This window comes from Manis javanica, chromosome 4, assembly GCF_040802235.1.
Source record: "Manis javanica isolate MJ-LG chromosome 4, MJ_LKY, whole genome shotgun sequence".
Classification (NCBI taxonomy): domain Eukaryota; kingdom Metazoa; phylum Chordata; class Mammalia; order Pholidota; family Manidae; genus Manis; species Manis javanica.
This window is the reverse complement of record NC_133159.1, coordinates 179284436-179304713: the sequence shown is the minus strand read 5'-3', so window position 1 is coordinate 179304713 and position 20278 is coordinate 179284436. Positions and strand designations below refer to the sequence as shown.

Sequence of the window (20278 nt, the reverse complement as noted above, 5' to 3'; positions counted from 1 at the left end):
CATGAGGGTTAATCCTAAACCACAGATTCCTCCAGTGAGAGCCCACCCTCTCCCACCCCTTGGCTGCAGGGTGGGGGGGAGCCAGCCAGGCAGGCAGCAGGCCATCCTGGGCCCCTCTCCACTGCTAATTATTTCCCATGATGAACATGTTATTATGTCTTACACTCGAAATAATCAATTTGGAATCACCACTTTGATGAGTTAATGGGCACTTGGTGGGTGTCATTTGAGAATCTCTGCAAAGAATGGTTCTATTTTTAACTGCGGCTGCATTGGGTACACAAGAGGCTCCCAGATCCCGGACCCTCCCTCTCTCGCTCCCTCTCCCACCACCACCACCTTCTGCTCCTCTGGGCTGTGGCCCCGGCCAGGGGATAGCCAGGAGGGTGGCTCCACACCCTGGGCCCAAATCAAGAGTCCCCACCTGGCTAAGCTCTTGATGTGTGTTAGAGACCAAATGTTTGTGCCCGCCCGAAATTCATAGATTGAACCCTAACCCCCAATGTGATGATGAGGTGGGGCCTGTGGGACATGGTCAGGCCGTGAAGGGCAGAGCCTCGTGATGAGTTTTGTGCCCATGTAAAAGAGACCCCAGGAACTCCCTGTCCCTTTGCCTTGTGAGGATGCAGCGAATGTCTGTCTATGCACCAGACTGAATCTGCTGGCCCCTTGACCTCGAGCTTCTAGCCTCCAGAGCTGGGAGAAACATATGTCTGCTGCTCCAGCTCCCAGCATGTGCTATTCTGTTACAGCCGCCCACACACACTGCCGATGGGCATTAGCCCACTCGATGCCCCAGATGCCCCCAGAAGGCAGTTTAGATTGACAGTTAATGGAGGAGGACACTGCAGCTCTGGGCTCTGAAAGCAGCGTCCAACCTTGTGGCTGTGGACGTCTATCCCATGATCTATCCCAGCATCACAGTAAGCCGAATGCAGACACAGCAAGACGCAGAAGAATTTCAGTAGATGGAAATTCCATTGCCAAGACAAACAGGAGCATTAAACAGTAACAGTCAGCATTTGGGGTGGGCAGGGGGCAGGCACAGGGGCCACAGCCCATCATCTAGCCAGGCCTCAGGGACGCTGCCCGAAGCCAGCATCCGACTTGGAATTCTGGAGGAAACCCTCGAAGAGGTGCACCTCTGAGGGGTGCAGAGGGGGGAGGAGTGGGGCAGAGGCAGTTGGTCTTACCACGGGGGCCCCGCTGGGGTTTGCTCCGATGCTCAAGCACTGCTTTGACTAAAAGAACCCCTCTCAGCATGGAGGGGAGGGCCAGAGCTAGAAGGACATCACTGATGGGCAGAGGTGGGGCACTGAGCTGCCCAGGAGCAGGGACGCTTTGACCAGCTTCCTAGAGGTCAGGGTTGGCTTTTGTCTTTGTGCCCCCGCATCCCAGCCTTGCTTGGTCACTGGGCCCAGGCCATCCTTATGCTGGTGTACATGGGTGGTACACCCACAGCCCATGGGCCAGGGAGCCTCCATGCTTGCACCTTCCGAGGCGACCTTACCCTGGCTCCAGGGGCCACCTGCCTTGCTGTACTCAGACATCTGCCGTTGGTCTCCCTAACCTTAGCACAACAGACCCTCCTGGGCACCTCACTAGCACCTATGCTTTCTTCCCAATAGCCTTCACCTCTCAAATTGGGCATTTATACGGATCCCAAGAACCTGACTCCACTCCTGGGTCCGGAGGCAAAGCACATGACATAGACTAAGTCAATCAGTGCATCTCCCGTCCTTCGCCGCAGTGACTGGTCCAAATGTACTCTACATGCACTGATCCGGCCCAATTAACGCAGGCTCAGAAAAAACAGGGTCTCTTACTGGATATGACCAAGAAAGCATGGAGCCCCAAGGAGCTACCAGCAGCCATCCGGACCTGCTGAGGGCAGGGCTCAGAGATGAAGATGTGCACGTGTGTGCACACGCATGCACACACATGCACACGCCCATGATCACTGCCATGGTTCTTGTTCATCAGGACGTCCTGGTTCCCGTACACACAGGCCCCCTCGGGGAAGGTGACCACTAGATGGTCCCAACTCAGCCTGTTCTTCAAAAGCTGGGCAACTCCAAGATCTATTTTCTCCACTGGAGAAAAGGAAGCATCCAGGCAGGTCAAAGCAGAGAGGCTGATGAATATAGCCAAGTCCTTAGGAAGCCAGCCAGTCTGTGCCCCTGGCAAGGGGAGCCCAGGGCTGCCCCTCCAAAGTAAATCCTAGCTTCTCAGCAGTTCCAGAGTGGGGGACCAAGTTCTCTTTTTTCCCTGCTTCATTTCTGTGTTCTCCGGCCACATCCCACCCAGGAGGAAGGGGGAGCGTGGAAATTCTTGGGGAGCACCTCCCTCCAGGATGCCTAAGCCCTTAAGCCTGCAGAGCTCGTAAACTCCCACACTCACGTGCTGGCTGTGCACAGACAGGTTCCAGGGCTTTGTAGAACTCAGGAAAGCCAGAGTACAGTGAGGCATCCGGGAAACCCTTCCAAGAAGTGAGATGCTATACGGGAGGGAAAAGGACCCAGAGCAAACCAACTTAGCACTCACTGGTACTGGGAATCCTAGCGGCTCCCACCCAGGTTCCTAACATGAAGGCTGGGAGCCACTGCAGAAGTATGCAAGCCGCAGTTCAGGTGGGACCCACAGGCACCTGGAGAGGGCATACAGGCTGAGCACTCTGATGCCAACACAGGCTTGCTGAGTAGCCCCATCTCTGAGTCCTGGAAAGCCAGGTTAAGGGGGCAAGGCTCTCAGTGAGGCTGTCTACAGGATCCCCAGGCTGGCCTCCCCAGAGACCCCCCAGAGACCTACTACAAGCTCTCCAGTGCTGTCCATCGAGCTCACCCATGCATGCAGCTCCACGTCAGGGATGGCCTCGCTCATGTTCCATCCGTGGCCCTGGGGGACCCACAAGGAGGAACAGCAGGATCCAAAGAAGCAAGAGTCTCGGGAACACACGATCTCCCCAAGGAAGGAATGCCAGGACTGTGCCAACAGCGGCAGGATACAGCAGGGAACCTGGGAGACACCATCTGAGAACATCCAGCCCCCAAACTCCAAATGCAGAGCCTCAAAATGCAAACTGCCGTCAACCTTTTCAACAGATTAGAGAAACTAAAAGGCTATGGGTTGAACAGGACGTTCAAACACTGCAAGGCACGGAATCACGTTTTATAAAGAACACAGGTATCCTGGTACAGGCTAGTGTCCATGTGTCGATACCTCGCCCTACCCACGTTCCGCATTTCTATGGTGTTGAGTGTCTAGGAGGAAAGGTGAAAAGTCCTCAGTAGAGTCAGGTTGGCATCATTATTGCCAAACACAACATACCATCTGTTTAAAAAATATCTCCTACCTGTGTATATGGCCTGGAAGCAATTTCCAAACAAGTTGTTTGAACTATTTCATATGAACACTTTTGTGGGTTTTGAACTCAATTATTAAAAGATGAAGTGTGCAACACTTTCCAAGATTGCAAGAACCACTGATTGACGTAAGGAAAGACAGAAATGAAACCACCACATTTCAATCAAAACAACTTTACACAATTGCCAGGTGGGATTGAAAAACAAGTATCTTGGTTTAGTAGCTGCGGCCACCAACCCATTTCCGGTCGGAACTCTGTATCGTCGGGAGGGGTCATTTTTGCCTATGAACACATGAAAATATGTTGAAATAAACAATTTAGAAGCAGGCTTCCAAACTGTATTAAGCATTAAGTAAAAATTTTCAAAACTAAGGAAATGCTGTCAATTTATCTTCCACAAAGGTATCAAGCATTCTCAGTGGGAAAAGGACAGTCTTTTCAAGAAATGGTGCCATACAACCGGGCATCCACATGCAAAACAAAGTGAATCCCAACCCTTACCTTACACCATTTAATATATATATATATATATAAGAACTAAGTCAATGGAACACAGACCTAAACTTCTTGAAGAAAACATAGGAGAAAATACTGGATTGGAGGAGGAAAAAAATGACAAATTGGACTTCTTCAGAACTAAAAACTTGCATTCTTTGAAGAAACATTGTTAAGAAAACAAAAAGACAAGCCTCAGACTGGGAGGAAATATTTGCAAAGCACACATCTGTTCAGGGACTCATACCTAGGATATTTAAAGAACTCTCAAAACTTAATAACACAAAAACAACCCAATTAGAAAAATAGGCACAACATTTGTAAAGACACTTCACTAAAGATATATGGATGGCAAATAAACACTTGGAAAGATGTTCAACATCGTTAGTTTGAGGGAAATAAAAATTTAAACCACAGTGACATATAACAACACAGATACTAGAATGGCTAGAATTTCTTAAAAATCTGACTGTAACAAGTGTTGGTGAGAATGTGGAACTCTTGCACACTGTTGGTGGGCATGCAAAGTGGGGCGGCCGTGCTGGGAGATGGTTAGGAGGTTTCCTGTAAAGCTGAGCATACACTTACTATACCCCGCCCCCCCTAGCAAGCCATCCTGAAAAGATGTGTCCCACAAAGAGAACCTGTATGTGAGTGTTTATAGCTGTTTTATTCGTCGTCATCAAAAGCCGAACCACCCCAAATGTCCTCCAATGGTAATGGATGAAGAAACAGGTCAGTCCATGCAGTGGAACACTAGGTAGCAATAAAAAGGAACAACCCAAGAATGAATCTCAGTGAATCATGTTACATGAAAGAAGCCAGACTCAGAGGCTACATACTATATGATCCCACTTATAGGACATTCTAGAAAAGGCAAAACTGCATGGAAAGATAATGGGTCATGAGTTTCCAGAGACCAAGGGGAAGGGAGTTTTCACTACAAAGGGGCATGAGGGAATGGTCTGGGCTAAGGGGAAAATTATACATCTTCACAGGGGTGCTGGTTACAAGGCTGTAAGTGCTCATCAAAACTCCCAGGACCGTCCACAAACAAGGGTGAATATTAACTGTATGTAAATTATATCTAAATAACCCTGATGGGATAAAAAAGGCATTCAGTGGATCAGATGGACCGCATCATTCAAATATAATATAATCGTTAAAATATAAATTGTACTAGGAATATAATGCCTATTGTCAACAAATGTGGCACGTGACCAAGTCAAGGTGCTAATGTCAAGCCAAGTAATTAATACCAGTGACAATATTTCCAGAACGATGTATTCCACAGTTGTATGTCTGGTCTCCCTAGACAACTTCATAGCCCTTTTTTTTCTTCTACCATGAACAAGTGTTGATGGCAGGTTGAAACTCTTCATTTAGAGTCCGGAGTCTGATGTTCTCCAGCCAGCTCCTACCTTTCCAGTGCTCCCTGCCCTGGGTTTGCGCCATCCATCGAGGTGGCAGCTGAGTGGGAGAAGAGGGCATCGTCATGAGCCAACATCCTGTGGGTCATCCAGCCAGCACTAGTCACCACGGGCCCAGGAGTGGTGACGGCTTAGGTGAAAGGCGGGGCAGGGGGCAGGCAGGAAGGATAGGGGAGATGGGGATTTTGAGAGAGAGAGGCATGTCGGGAGGGGGCTGATGGCGGCCACCTAGGAAGCGGTGCCAGTGTCATTAGCAGCGCGTCACAGGCTGCCTGCTGTGTCAGGATTACATGGGCGGGATGGGAGAGGGGTTGAGGTCTAACTACCAAGAGCCAGTTCCCCCCCAAGTGGGGATCATCCTGGCCCCTGAGCAAATAACCTAGTGACCCCATTACTCCAAATGAAAAGGGGTCACCAGCTCTTTGACCTCTGTTTAGTCTGGCTGAAAACAAATAAATTCTCCTGTTTGTCTAAGGAAAGGTCTGCAAGGCCAGAGCGCTGGGAGAGGACCTCCTCCATCCCTACAGAGCAGCAGACCCCCCGTGCCCCTGGTGCCCGGCCCAGGGGCAGGGGCTGCGGGAAGCCCGATCTCCCCCACCCTGTCTGCGCTCCCAAACAGACACACTGTTCTTATTAAGTGGACGCACCGCCCCCTGAGGGGGGATGTGCCCCCACATCCAGGAGAGTTGCCTGGCTCCCAGCAGCCTGAGGACCGGCGAGGCTCCGGGCGCCTGCAGAGGTCAAATGGACGTTCAGGGGCCCAGCCCCGGGAATTTGGAGTTGACACGCACGGAGGTTCTCTGGGTGGCTGGTCCATGCATTCGCTGAGAGAGGCGTAGGGAGGGGGGCTTCAGAGACATGGGGGCACCCGAGTCCAGCACTTCCCATCCCTACAGCCCGCAGCCTGCTTGCTCCATGGGGCTGGCTCAGGTGGGCACTCTTACTGGAGGAATTCTTCCCATTTTATTAAAAAGACTCTGAGGCTGTGGGAGGTGAAATCACTAGACAGTCAGGGGAGAGCCAAGACCCAGGCTCAGGCTGGTTTGAGTCTGATATCTGTGCTCCTAAAACAGTGCTCCCAGCAGGGCACGTTCTAGAGAAATCTCCCCATTTCTGAACCAGCCCTTTCCAGAACCTTCCCTGGGGTCTCGGCCCTGGCTGCCCATTAGAATCCAATGTAGAGCTTTGAAAAGGGAGGTACCCCACCGGCCCCTGCAGAACCACCCACACCCAAGCCAAGAGAAACACCCAGGTCAGTTCTGGGAGCCACTGGCCACACCTGGCTGCATTGGCTCAAACTAGCCAGCTGTCGCCATTTCCTCAGGGACCCTAGAACCCCAAGCCAGGCCAAGGAAAGGGCAGGAAGGTGACAGGCATTGCAGAGGAGGAGCTGGGCCTGGCCCATGCCTGGGAGAGCAAGGGTGCAGGCGGCCCAGGAAGGTGTCGGGATGCTCACAGAGACCACAGGATGGCGCTGGGTGGGCAGAGGGGGCGGTTGATGGACAGCGCCTGCTTGGGAGCCCCCACCTGGGGAGCAGGGGACCAGCCTCACTGTATTCACTGCAGGTAAGGCAGGGCCGGAAGGATTGCAATTGCTCCTCACCCAATAGCCAGCACTGGCTTTAAGTCTTGCAGCCGAGGCCGAGCAGTTTCTTCTCTGTCAGCCAGTACCTTGGGTTCCTACCTTGGTATGTGAATTACATGGGACATGACCACGCACTAACTCACCCAGACCACATCTTCTCTGAGCCAAGACATGGCCCGCAAATCACCAGTGAACAGGCTGAAGGTCCAACCCTGCAGCACGATTTCGCCAAGGGGCCCCTGCCCTGGGCCACCACCTCTACGCGGGGCCTCAAGTGACAACTCCAGCATGTCCCTCCTGGCCCAAGCATACCCTAGAAACGGTTACTATTTCCCTTTTATCTGTGCATGTCCTGTCTTCCCAAGTGAAAGTCAAACCCTTCACGGACAGGAAACATGTCTTGGGCAACTTGGTTTGACCCACAGGGCCCAGTACCCAGGCGATAATCAATTAATCATTTTTAATTGCTTGATTGGATTACTGGTCAGGCATCATTCCCAGAATGATGTCAGCATGTAATAGGTGCAGGTCCTCATTTTCCATTGTTGCCATAAACTGCCACAAACTGAGTGGCTTAAAATTACACGAGTTTCTTATCTTACAAATTCTTTAGGTCCCAAGCTGACATGAGTCTTGCTGAACTAAAGTCAAGGTGTGGGCAGGGCTGTGTTCCTCCTGGAGGCTCCAGGGAGCATGGGTTTCCCTCCCTTTCCCAGCTTCTAGAAGCCACTGCCTTTCATGGCTTCTTCGAAGCCAGCAGCGTGGCATCTCTCTCTGAGCATAGACAGGAACGTTCTCTGCTTCTAAGACTCATGATTTAATTAGGTGGCAGGACACTCCAGAAAGATTTCCCCACCAAAGTCTTACCTTCATCACATCTGCGAAGTCCCCTGGGCCAGGTACGATGACACAGTCACAGGTTCTGGGGATTAGGAGGTGGCTGTTACTCTGCCCACCACAGTGTGCCATGAACAACCACAAAAATGGAGGTGATCATATAAACGTGGGACTCACTATATCAAGCAAAGTTCAATAGGATTCTGCATTGCAGGACTGCTCAGAGCCTTGACTATGCTAATGGGCCTGGTGAATTCCCAAGAAAGGTGTGAAGATTTATGCAGCCGCAGAATCCCCTCGTGTTTGGATAATGATGGGCATCTTCATAACAGGCTTTGTAGGGCAAGACCCCCTCTCCCTTCCGGGCCTGTGCTGCACTGCTCTTCCACCCTTGCCTGGCCCAGTAGGACATCCCCCAAGGCCACAGAACAGGTGGGCTCCCAGGTGCTGCAGACCACCGATGGGAAGGACGGCCCAGACTGAAAATAGCAACCCACACCTCTGACTCTGTCAACCAGACTTCGTTTGGAAGCAGCAAAAATGCTGTTGCCTCGTGTTCGAGGTTCTGGCCGACCCAGTTACAACGGGGTCCCCACGACAAGTCAGAGGCCCTGCACCTCCACGTCAGTGACCTTGACCCAGCTCTGCTGGGCCCAGGGATTAAGCTAAGCTTCTGTTAAGTCCCTGACCTTCCAGACACCACCGTTCAAACGAGACTGACCGGATGTTGGGGCATCTCCTCTCAGCACAGATGCAGCTCAGATGCTGCCAGAAGGCGCTCTGCACCATCCCACGTCCACATCCAGTTGCCCTGTCTCCAAGAGCCGGTGGGGTACCCAGCATCTGGGGCCACTGTCAGGGTGCACTCACCCCCAAAACACCGGAGGCCCGGGGAGCCGCCTCTCTGAATATCAGGATCTTATCTGGACCAACCACTTCTGACCCTGGGGAGGGCTATAATGGCTGGGGCCTGATAACCTCTTTGTGGCCAGATTCTCGTCTCTGTGGGACATTCAGGGAGATGCTCTAGAACGTTCAGGAAGCCATATAGTCATCTATATTTGGGGTCAGGACCACTCAGGACTGTCTCCATAGCAACTGACAGCCCAACCTTTCACGCTCTTGATTGGTTAATACAGCCGTCCATCACCAACGCAAGGAGCTAATAGGGTGACAGTCCCTGGACCATGGTGCCTGCTTTGGCTGATTAGGCTATTTGAGCAAGTGCCCAGGACTCTGTACACAGATAGGTCATCCACACACCTCCTTGTGACTGCGCTTCCTGGTGGAGGGAAATGCCTGTTCCCTGGCCCCGTTCCCACTGACCAAAGGAAAGAGCGCCGAGGCAAGGCCTTGGGAAGCAGGGGGTGGCCTCACGATCCGTGGAGAGTCACTTCTTCACTGAGCGATGACATCTCCCTCCCTGCTGGGCTAGACACACCCCATCTGCCCAGGGTTTGTATTCACAGCAGAGCAAAGAATGGGCAAAGCCATTCCTCAAACCCACCCCCAGGGCTGAGGCCAGCAGAGACCGTGCAGGGGGCTCATGCCACCCCCCGCGTGTCTCCATTGGGCACAAGTAGCTTCAGCAGGAGGAACAGGCAGCTGCTCCCATTCCCCACCGCTCGCAGCGGCCTCTTTCCATTCCCAGCACATTTGCATCCTTTGCGGTTTGCTTTTCAAAGCCCCAGGGGAGGCAGTTAATGGAAACTTTGTGGACCCAGACCTGGGCTCACCTTGCACCCCGACCCAGTCGCAATAAACCCCTAACCTTGGGCAAATCCGTTTCCGCTCCTCCAAGGCGAGTAGGGTTAGGCTGGGGGTCTCCATGTGCCCTCCCAGCTCTGAGGTCTGTGCAGATACTTCCTGCTGTATGTTCTCTGAGTCCAAATCTGCAAAAGAATAATACACTGCTTATAAAAAGGCTCCTGTTTTCCAAAGGTACTCTTGCAGCCCCTGGCATCCTTTCATGCAGCTTTTTCCACCTGTTTCTAGTGGCTCCTGGGGAAAGAACTATTTCGTCTCATTGTGCAGCACTGTGATCATTAGCTGCACTTTAGCCATTGAAGAAATCCCAGCCATAAATAATAATGATAATTATGAAAATAATAACAGGCACAGCACCCTCCCCATGTCAAAGCACTGGCTGTTGCTGTCTCTTTTTTTTTAATGCCACTCTGTACCAAAGGCCTTCAGAAAAGGAGTTAATTAATATCCCTTGCTGTGGACTAATTCTCGTTTCAACATGTGGCTGTCACTTCCCTGTCATCATAGCTGATTTACAACAGGGTTTAATTAAATTCTCTGTGCATTATTCAGCGTTCTGCAAAGAACACCAGAGAGGCCCAGGGTATTTAAAATGTCACCTGCTGAGACATATCACCTCTTCTTAAATAAATATGACAGTGATCAAACTTTGGCTAATTACAGTGACTTAGTTATTTGTTTGTATGTTTTAATATTTAATTGCTTTCATGTTCATCCAATTACTGAGCAACAGCAAATAGAAATTAACTTTTTATCAGCATGTCCCCAGCCCAGAGAATAAGCACCCCAAAGCCTCCGTACAAGGGGAGCTGCCCAACCTAAGAGACTGAGGACATGTTCTCAGCTCAATACCCGGGTCAAGTAAATTAAGGGAGAACGTTCTGCTCCTGCCCTAACTCCCAGCGTGCATGGGGCTGCATGCCCCGTTTCCAGGTAACCCCAGACAGAGTCCTTTAGTTACTGCACACACTCAGGGATTTGATTCCATACTGCCACCTCGTGGCTGCTCAGAGCAATTGCCCCCCTAGTCCTCCGGATCCTTAGGATTCCCGGGAAGGAAATGAAAAGAACTCCTGGGGAGACACGTCGTAGCTTGTGTTTCCACGTTCCCACACTGGCAGCGTTTGTTCTCCTCACCATGGAGGCACTGCCTTCACGGTCCTCCAGCTTCGGGGACCGTCTGCTCCTCGTTAAAAGTTCTAGCACCTTCTGCCAAGCTCCCCAGGATACAGGCAGCACCTGAGAACACGCCGATCATGTGCCATTTGTATCAGGAATTCCCGTAGCTGCATGCACCGTCAGCTAAGAAACGGGAGCCCGGATATGAACCGACTGTCTCATGAACAGTGTTCCAATCAAACTCATTCACCACGCCTGCCCACACAGCCCCCAGAGCCAGCCCCTCTGGCATTATCTGCAAAGTTCCCCTTACACCCTTTTCCAAACCCCTCTCTCGCTCCAACACACCATTCGACATTTCTAATCCTAACTTCAGCATCTTGGAATCACTGCAGTTTTTTAAATAGAAAAGGATGAAGAATTAAGCCCTTTCTGGAACTCTCTCAGCAATTCCAAATTGGATAAGCCTGTTCTACCTCCGGCCTAACTCCACAGGCTCCTGGGATGTTGGTCTAAAACATTTCAACTTTCCAAAAATAAAAATAATCTTTTCATGTACTCACATTTTATCTGCCCAGCCCATCTGTAAGCTTCTTATGGGGCGGCCCAGAAACTAGCAGAGAGACGTAGCCATGGTAAGAGCTAAAGAAGATACCGACTGGCTAGCCTTCTGAGCAGCCCACCGCAGCCTTGTACAGCATCAACTGACAAGGAGGCAAGCAGGTGTTGTGCGAGGAAATGCGTTCATTTGTTGAATGAATAACACCTGCTAGGTGCGAGGCACTGGCTCCACAATGGTGATAACACAAAGCCCTTGTCTTTGCCGCTGGAGCCTGGGAGGAAGCCCTCACCCATAATTACAAGTGACTTCAGGTGTGTGAATGGGGTGGGCAGAGACCCCCCCCCGGTGCAGCCAAGTAAGAGCAGCTGGTCTGAGGGGCCAGCAAAAGCTTGTAGGGAAGCCGTGTGCGAGCTGACAGCTGCAAGAAGAGGAACCTTCCTCATGTAGCAAAGAAAAGGAGGCCTTTTGGAACATTTGTCCTGGGCGCCCAGGGTTTATGCAAATGAGCCCAGCCCAGAAAGAGAGATTCTAATTGGTCCCAGCAGGGGCGTCCCCTGCAGGGGTCAGCGCGCAGCTCAGCACCTGTGTGAACCTCCCCACTAGGGTCCCTGAGGCCCGCGCCGGCTGTCACACCCGCTCTCTTCAGATCCTGGAGATTTTTACCTTAAATTCACATTGAGAGCTTTTCCCCTTTTCCCCTCAAATTAATTCGCCTTGATAGGCAAGTCCTTAGAGAAAGCGACAAAGCTTGAGATGCTGTGGCTGGGCCTGGAACTGCTGAGAAACGAGGGCAGTGAGAGGAAGCAGTTATTACAGAGGCTGGGGACGAGGCCAGGCATTAGGGAAGGGTCTGGGCCTCAGGAACCTCAGGGGCCTTGCTGACGTGGGGGTCCAGCTGTCACAGTCCCACTGAAGGGCAAAGGCATGTCTTGAGTGAAGCCATTCAGTGTCTCCTCAGAGCGGCAGAGTGAGGGCTCTCCTGAGGTCAACAGGTCGTCCAGGCAGGCTGCACCCACCCCAGCCCTTCTGGAGAAGCAGGAGGTGCTGCACGGAATATAGGGGGACACTTAGGGCAGAGGAAAAGGCAGCTGTAGGCCAGAGGGAAAACCAGGCAGTGATACCGCTCCTGCCTGCCTCGCTCTCTCAGACACTCATCCTTGGAAGCCAGCCACCACCTGGTGAGAAAGCCCGAGCTACACGGAGATGACCGCCAACATCAAACAGCAGGCTTGTAAGTGGCCAGACCTTCAGATGATTCGAGCCCCAGCTTTTGATGCAAAATGGAGCTGAGAAAAGCTGTCCCCACTGAGCCCATGAGCAAAATTAATGTTGTCATCACTTGAAGCCACTAAGTTTGGGGTCACTGCACAGCCCTGGGGAGCCAGAACAACACATCCGGTCAGTCTCAACCTCGGCCCTTGATGGCAAAGGATATCACCATGTCAGCCCTCAACACTCATTAACTCAGATACTTCTTGTTCAAAATTCCCATCTGGGCTAAGGTGAAGTTTCTTTTCTTTGAATTAAGGAGTTATCTAAGCAATTTAGCAGCATACTCCAGATGACAGGGAAATTCTGGTTTACCTGCTGTCTGTCAGTACATCTGCTATAAGAGCTATTTACATGCACACAAAGCACTAAAATTCCAATCGCAAAGTAAATTTAGCTGCTTGCATTAGCCCTTCCCCAGTAACTTGGAGACATCTGAGTATATTGAGTCATCAACCACAGGTGCTTGAAAATAATTCAACAGCGTTTCTTTAAAGGCGTTCACAACCAGCTGGCCTCTCCAGCCGTGCTCCAGTGACATGATCCTAAACCCAAAGGAGCAAATCCTTGAGCTTTCTATGTAGAGTTGCCCTGATGAGAAGCAGCTCTGTCGCAAATCTACTGTTGTGTTTAATGAGTGTGGTCCTGTCACTTTCCACTTGGGACTTACACTTACATGTATGTATATATATGATATATGTGTGTGCATATGTAACTATATTTATATGACTTGAAAATAACCACTGTGTTTTCTTTGTCCTCAACATCGTACTATGCACACAGATCTCTCCCCATGGGCAGGCAAACCTTGTCATGCCTTGACCATCACCCCCTCCCCTAAGATAGCTGGCTTGCTCTTTATGATGTGCCCTCAGAGGCCTAATCAACAACCCACAGCCTGTGTTTTAACTGAAAGCACCATTAAGTTGAGACCCCAGAGAGTCCAGGCATTAGGAGTAAAGACTGTCTTTCCATAGCTTCTGCCCCAGTCTACCAGTTCCTAGCTATGCGACCTTGGGCGCTTACTTCTCATCAGCCCAGTGCCCTGGGTGCTGGCTGTTATTCCCACTGCAAAGTGAGCCATCAGAGCACAGACCAGACGGCTGTGCAGGCGGGAGCAGGGTTCAAATCCAGACACATCACCTCCACGGGCTGGTGTAGTTGGCTGTATGCCGGGAGCTCCTAACCGCGGCTCTGCCATGGCCTTTTTGATCTGGTAAAGCCTATGGACCTCATCTCAGAATAATATTTTTAAATGCCTAAAAGGAAATGTGTAGAAATACAGTGGAAACTGATGACCCTGAATATCATTTCTTAAAATACTTTTTTAAAGACCAAGATGTAACATATGTGCCTCTTTATTAATACACTAAATAAAGTATAGTTGCTGGTTTTAATAATACTCTGTTTAAGTAATGATGAGTGTAAAGATATTTTGAGCTCTCTGCAGCTTTAATGTGGTGGAGAAATAGCTGTGAACACCACGTGGCATGTTGATTCCATTTAGAATGGGGGGAAGTGCTAAATTTCAGTAAAAGTGTCCTGAAACTAAAGATGTGACTCTGCCTCATGGAAGCCCCTGGACCTCCCAAATGCTCTTTTCAGACCCGAACAGGTCCATGAACACTGGGATAGGGACCTCAGGCTATCTGACCTATTTTGCTTCTCAGTAAATGTTAGGTACTATTCACGGAGAAGACAAGTAATGACACTGTAGCATCTGACTACGTTGGTAGTGACTGCAATGTGGAGGGGGAGGGGGAAGGCTTGATAATACGGGTGAATGTTGAAACCACAATGTTGTTCATGTGAACACATAAGATTATATATCAATGATACTTTAATTTTTAAAAATGCAGCTTCTATTATTTGGGACGTGGATTCCCCTTGAACCTCTGCTGAAACCTACTGATTTGCTTCCTCAGGGGAAAATAAATGTATATCCAGGTATGTGGACTCAGTGTTTTCCAGACAATTGCAGGTGGTCCTGACACCCTCAGGAGATCCCCTTGAGTCCCGGATTAAGGAACCCCCCTTCCCAAACAGACGCCAGAGTCCTTATCCACTCTGCAGTTTCTGGCAAGAGGGGAAATTATCATGATACACCCAAGAATGCACAGGACTTTGAAAGAAAAAGAGAGCAAAATGGACCATTCAGGAAAAGAGAGAGAACCTCTTTCTCAGCCATTGAAGGCAGCAGACAGTTTCAACCCAGCCTATCCAGTTTACAGGTCTGATCACTCAATGAAATCCAGTCTGTGACAGGACATAGGGGGTGAGGCCAGCAGAGGGCCTCGGGTAGGAGGGGAAATATGGTGATGCTATTTGATTACACTAATTACTAATAATGGCCAAACCAGGAACCCAACCCCAAGTCAATTCATTTTAAAAGCTATATAATAATGTTTAGGATAAGGTATTAATTTTTATAGCCACTGGAGCAGTTGGACTTCCACTGTAATAGATTTATTACAAATTAAATTTTCCCCTCAAGTGGTTAATGTAAAGACACCATACACAGCAGAAAGGACTCCTTGATCAGAACCCCCTCAGGCTATGTTGGAAGCCAAGGGTGGTGTTTGAGGGGCTGCTACCCCCAACTCTGGCTGCATTCCGTAAATGACACGTGGCCCCCTTCCGTCTCCTTGCCTACATCCCCAGGCAAGGGCGTCAGGCATCAACATCTTGCTTCTCATGGAAGAGACCCTCTGGGCGCTGCTTTTCCTGGCTGCCGAGTTCAGACCCTGGAAGAAGAGCAAAGGGGCAGGGAGGGGCCAGGCCAGAGCCCATGGTTCCCTGTGCTCCAGCCTGCAGCCTGTGGTCTCAGCCCAAGGAGTTCTGAGTTCAGGGAATACATTTTGATTTACTCTTTGCTGACAAAACCCCCTGCCTTTATCAGATGAGAGAGGTCAGGAAACCCTGAGGCTCTGAGGCAGGTCACACCGCTCTGTCCCTCCTTCCAAGGCAGCAAGCCAGAAAAGCCCTTGTTTCGGGGGTCCCTGGCCAGGCTTGGAATGGGCGCCCCTTCCCCATCCAGCTCTCCTCCAGCCTGTTAACCTCAGCTGCACAGCAGTCACCGGCCAGCGGCGTGTGTAGCAGCAGCAGCCTGGGCCGCACGGGTGCCCTTGCTCTGCAGGCTGGCGCGGGGCCTGGGAATCTGCAGGCTGAAGCCCCTCTGATGATCAGCCTGCTGCAGCGCCTCTGCATGACACCCCTCTCTCAGAAAGGATCCCAGAGCGGCTGTTTATACTACACACACTCCAGGGCAAGTTTGAATGATGCGCTTCCTCCCCTAAGTACACCGGCTTCCAGCCCTAAGGAACAATCGACCAGGAGGTGCCAGGCACCTGGGAAAAGGTAGCGGGATGTTGAGCAAATAGCGGGGTGTCAGGGACTCCTGTGCTTCTGAAACCTCAAGGTCACTTCCTTCCGAAGCCCCAGGTTCTTCGGGGCAGAGCTGCCTGACTCTGCCAAGGGCTGCCAGCAGCGGGTATGGCAAATGCTATGCCCAAGCACCAAGGCCAGGAAGCTGGGCCCCGAGGGGAGACTGCTAATATCCCACCACGAATCAGTTACATTAAAAATGATGTGCAGAGTATTTGCAAATTTGATCCACAACTTGGATTCTTTTGCCCCAGCATTTCCCCAGTGCCCTCCAAGGACTGCGGACCCCCTCCCAGCATCTTGGGCCATTGTCCTGGCTTCCTTATCTTCTAAGGAGACTATGGATGGATACACTACCCAGAATCCAGGAGGCAGAGACACAGGGACAGTCAAGCCTTGGCCGACTTGCGCCTGGGACCTGAACTCATCCTCTGAGCCTCCCCAGGATGTAGCCCATAAGACAGCAGGCACCCCGCCACCCCTCCATGCAGCTGATATGTGCCAAGGGCCCACTGTGAGCCAGACCCTGGGGACACACCCATACTCAGACCAAAGTGCTGACCTCATGGAGTCGGGAAGCAAGACCGTAAGCAAATCAGGGAGGTAATTATAAACCTCGTGCGACAGGCTAACAGCTGTGGGAACAAAAACAGGGCATGTGGACAGGAAGGGACAGAAGCTGCCCTTCAAGGTGGGAATGGCCAGAGTGGACCTCTGCACCACCGGACGCCGACAGAGTCACCAGACGTGTGCAGCGCTCTCTCTGGGGCCACATGGGTGGCAGGGCTACATCCTCTGCTCCCCACACCGGGAGGGGGGGCCTCACCCGCAAGTGGGTCACAGACAGGAAAGGTGGCAGGAGGAGGGGCGTGCACGGCTCCCATTGCTCCCCAGGACTTTGCATCTACATCAAACCATCATACTAAGGGGGTGGGAGGCAGGGCAATCTTCTATCGGATTCATTCCTCTTTTATAGGAATAATTTCATTCCCATTAGTAGTTAAAACTGAGAACAATACGACAGTATCACAAAGGTAAATACATAATTACAGCAGGAGGTAGATTCAAAAAAATACTCAAGCTGATTATTTATCCAACCAACTGGAAACACAAGCTCGACCAACCATCCTACTCTGACAGGTGAATATAGTCCTAATTGCTTTTTAAACATGTATTTAAATGTTTATCTGTTGCATAAATACCTTTTTAAAAGAGCAGGTTTTAAGAAAACACTGTTGGGAGGAAATGTGCTGGGTGGGGGCTTGGAGTTTGAAAACTGATGGGAAAATAGCTCGGTGCCCACCTGCACACATCACAGAGGCGCGGCACCCCCACCAGAGCAGGGTCCTTAGGGACCTCTCAGGTATCTTTCAGGAGCACAGTTTGGCTTCATACTTTCCAACAGATTCCGTACCAGTCAGCTGGGGCTGCCGTGACAAAGCCCGCCAGCCAGGGGGCTTGGACAACAGACATTTACTTCCTCACAGTCTAGAGGCTGGAAGGCTGAGGCCAAGGTGCCAGCAGGCTGGTTCCTGCTGAGGCCTCTCCTTGGCCTGCAGGTGACCGTCGTCGCCGCGTCATCATGCGGCTGTCCCTCTGGGCATGCCTGTGTCCTGATCTCCACTTCTCAGAAGGACGCTACTCCTCTTGGATGAGGGCCCACCCTCAGTGACCTCATTCAACCGTAGTCACCTCTTCAAAGACCCTCTCTCTGAAGACACTCCCACCTGCAGGTGCTGAGCTTCTGGGTTTAACGTGGCTCTGTGAGGGTGCACGTTCAGTCCATAAGGGAATCCTTCTGCAAACTCACGTCACAGGGACAGGTAGGGTTTCCTGAGCACCTGGGCAGGACGCAGTTCCAGGAGCTCTCCTGGGAGGACAGCTGGTTCTAGCCACCAGCTTTATTTATCTTGGAGGATAAACAGGCCAGGAGGTGACTTTTCAAGTAAACATCTCAAAGGCAGAGCAAACACTCCAGGAAGTTCCAGACTTGAAGGATGTCCTGATGAGAGGGGAGCAAGTGGCTTCCAGTGTCAACCTTAGATGCCCCACGAGATGGCCAGTAGTGCTGGGGAGAGGGCAGCCTTCCTGCTCCTCCCCCGCTCCTGGGGGGCCCGGGAAGCCCCTCTGCGGGCTCATTAGCAGCCAGCCTCAGCTCTCAGCGGCGGGTCTCCCACTCCCAGAGCAGCCGGGGGTGCAGGCAAGAGGCCAGTGCCTATCTGACATGTGTCGGGCCAAATCACCAGCCCTCCCGGAAACGTCTTAATCCCTGTCATCCTGGCTTCCAGCCACGCCATGCCAGCAGTGGACAGAGAGACAGACAGCCCCCTAATGATGCCGGGCAGCCACCCCCATCATCCCTCCCGGCTCTCCAAGGACTGGTGGGATAGTCACTGCCAAGGGCACGGTCCCTGGAGCCTGCACCCCCACTTTAGAACAAAGCATGGCTAAAAGTAGGTGCACCCAGAGTGGCAGTGGCCAGGCACAGCTGGGAGGGTGCGACCGTTGCTTTCCTGCCTGGCCCATCCCTCCCAGGCAGCAGAAAGGGAGGCACCCATTTCCCGAGACTCTGTCACCACAGGGTCCCCAGACCGGCGGTCTGCAGTGGCCCCATCTGTGTGTGCAACTCCAGCCCCGTATTATGTATTAAGGTCATCACGTCTGTTTCACTGGCTCTTATCACCACTGTCCCTTGGGTATTTCAAGCTTCACATGGAGGCAAAGAGCAGATGTGCCTGTTCTAGCCTCCTGATGCCCCTGCCTGTTCCCAGGATGCTGTCTGCTATTGTATGAGCTGCCTTTCCAGAAGTTTCCTCGGATGGCCTCACTGGCCCTGGCCCTGGCTAGGGCAGCCCTGGGTGGGGGTGGGTGGCGGGGGGTCCAGGTGGTCCCCATGCTCTGCCTCCTGGCAGCTGCTACCACTCAGTAGTGGACAGGCCTTCCTTCCCAACAGGGGTCACTCTGCCCTCCTGACCTGTCCTTCCTCAGTGTCCCCACCCACCCTTGGAAGCTGTGGGAGGAGGAGGGCGCCAGGGGAAGGGGCGGCAGAAGGGAAGAGATTGCACACCTGGAGTAATAACGGCTCGTGGTCATCCAGTGTGGGACAGCCAAGGGGGGACGAGGGCGCCACCCTGAACATCCCGGGTGTTTTCAGACTCTTCCTGCCCCGTCCACCTCCTTAGGAACACAGGAGAGTTGGCTGGGCCGACTGCCTTCTGGGCGGGGCAGGTGACACAGATGCCAGGGGGCAAAGACATGAAGCTCTGTGGAAAGAAATGCTAGAGCAGGGGGAAGAGGACGGAGGGGCGAGGGGGCGGGAAGTGGGGAGAGAAGGAAGAAGCCTCCCCAGCACGCGGGCCCCCGAGAGGGGCAGAGGGGCCCTGGGTCACCCCAGCCTGCCCCCTCCCCTCCCCAGGGCACTTTGCCTGGCCTGGCCCACCTGCCTCTGCCTGGCCTTTGCCACTCTGGACGGCCCTTCCCCCAGTTTTTGTTCTTCCCCCTCCAAAATATCTGGGCTTTATTCTAAAGTCGGGGGAGGGCCGGGGGAGGCTTGATTGAAAGAACAGTCTTGACTGATTCCTCAGGGTCCCCCCAAGACTGTGCACATACCACGTGCGTGCGTTGTCCAGGCTCTGAGCCCAGTGCTGCCCAGGGGCACCCCCGATGGGATTCGCTGCCCAGAAACACTCCCTGGGGTGCAGAATCGCCCTCCACAGCCCAGCCCCCACCCTGCTGGACTTCTGACTGAGATCATTCCCCTCCAATCAAAGAGTACAGTCTACCGCCCGAAGGTGCCACGGCTCCGTCCCCGTTACTCTGTCGGGTGGTTGGCAAACGAAGTCCTCAAGCTGCAACGGAATGCAGATGGCAGTTAGACACACGGCACAGGGCGGGGGCACTGGCAACGCTCCCTCTGGGCATCTGCCCCACCTTCGGAGCGGAGCCGCCCTGAAACGCAAGGGTGCACCTCTGCCACGCCAGTCCTGCGGCTGAGCTGAGCGCACTCCCAGGAAGGGGCCGGCATGGCCCGGCCTGGCCCCGCGCCAGGAGGAGGCTGTGGGGGCTTCTGCGCGCGCCGCCAGCGTGCTGCGCCTAACATCCCGCCTCCCCAGGCGGGGAGACTCTGAGAAGCAAAGCAACATTATCACAGAGCCTCATTACGTACCCCCAGACCAGAAAGCCGGAGCCTAGTACTGCTCTCTTGGCAGGATTTTTGTAAATCCTTCTATATTATAAGAACACGGACTAAGGTCTGATGAATGCAATATTAATTAATTGCACGAAGATCCATGCGGGAGACTGGAGACGGGGTGTGCTGTGCAAATGGTGGGGGGCGGGGTGCTGTGTAAGCACACTCCTCATTGTTTCTCTTTCCAGAAGGAGGGAGGCAGGCTCACCAGGGAGGCTTACCTGCAGGCAGCAGATGTGCCTGCGCAAGATTTAAAGCTTAGGGCACTGTCAGATGT

At 52.3% G+C, this 20278-nt stretch overlaps 1 long non-coding RNA gene across 3 annotated transcripts; it reads right to left on the bottom strand.

The window, feature by feature from the left end:
• Positions 1 to 7737: 7737 nt before the first annotated feature.
• On the bottom strand, positions 7738 to 20010 carry LOC140849204 (uncharacterized). Of its 3 annotated transcripts, XR_012130901.1 has the most exons (5): positions 19743 to 20010; positions 19422 to 19660; positions 18880 to 19075; positions 9483 to 9603; positions 7738 to 7796 (listed from the first exon to the last, which is right to left on the bottom strand). It is a non-coding gene; the product is annotated as an uncharacterized lncRNA (long non-coding RNA). The 3 variants fall into 3 exon arrangements; XR_012130899.1 differs by lacking the exons at positions 7738 to 7796; positions 9483 to 9603 and adding an exon at positions 14885 to 15172; XR_012130900.1 differs by lacking the exons at positions 7738 to 7796; positions 9483 to 9603 and adding an exon at positions 15197 to 17814.
• Between the last annotated feature and the right edge of the window lie 268 nt (positions 20011 to 20278).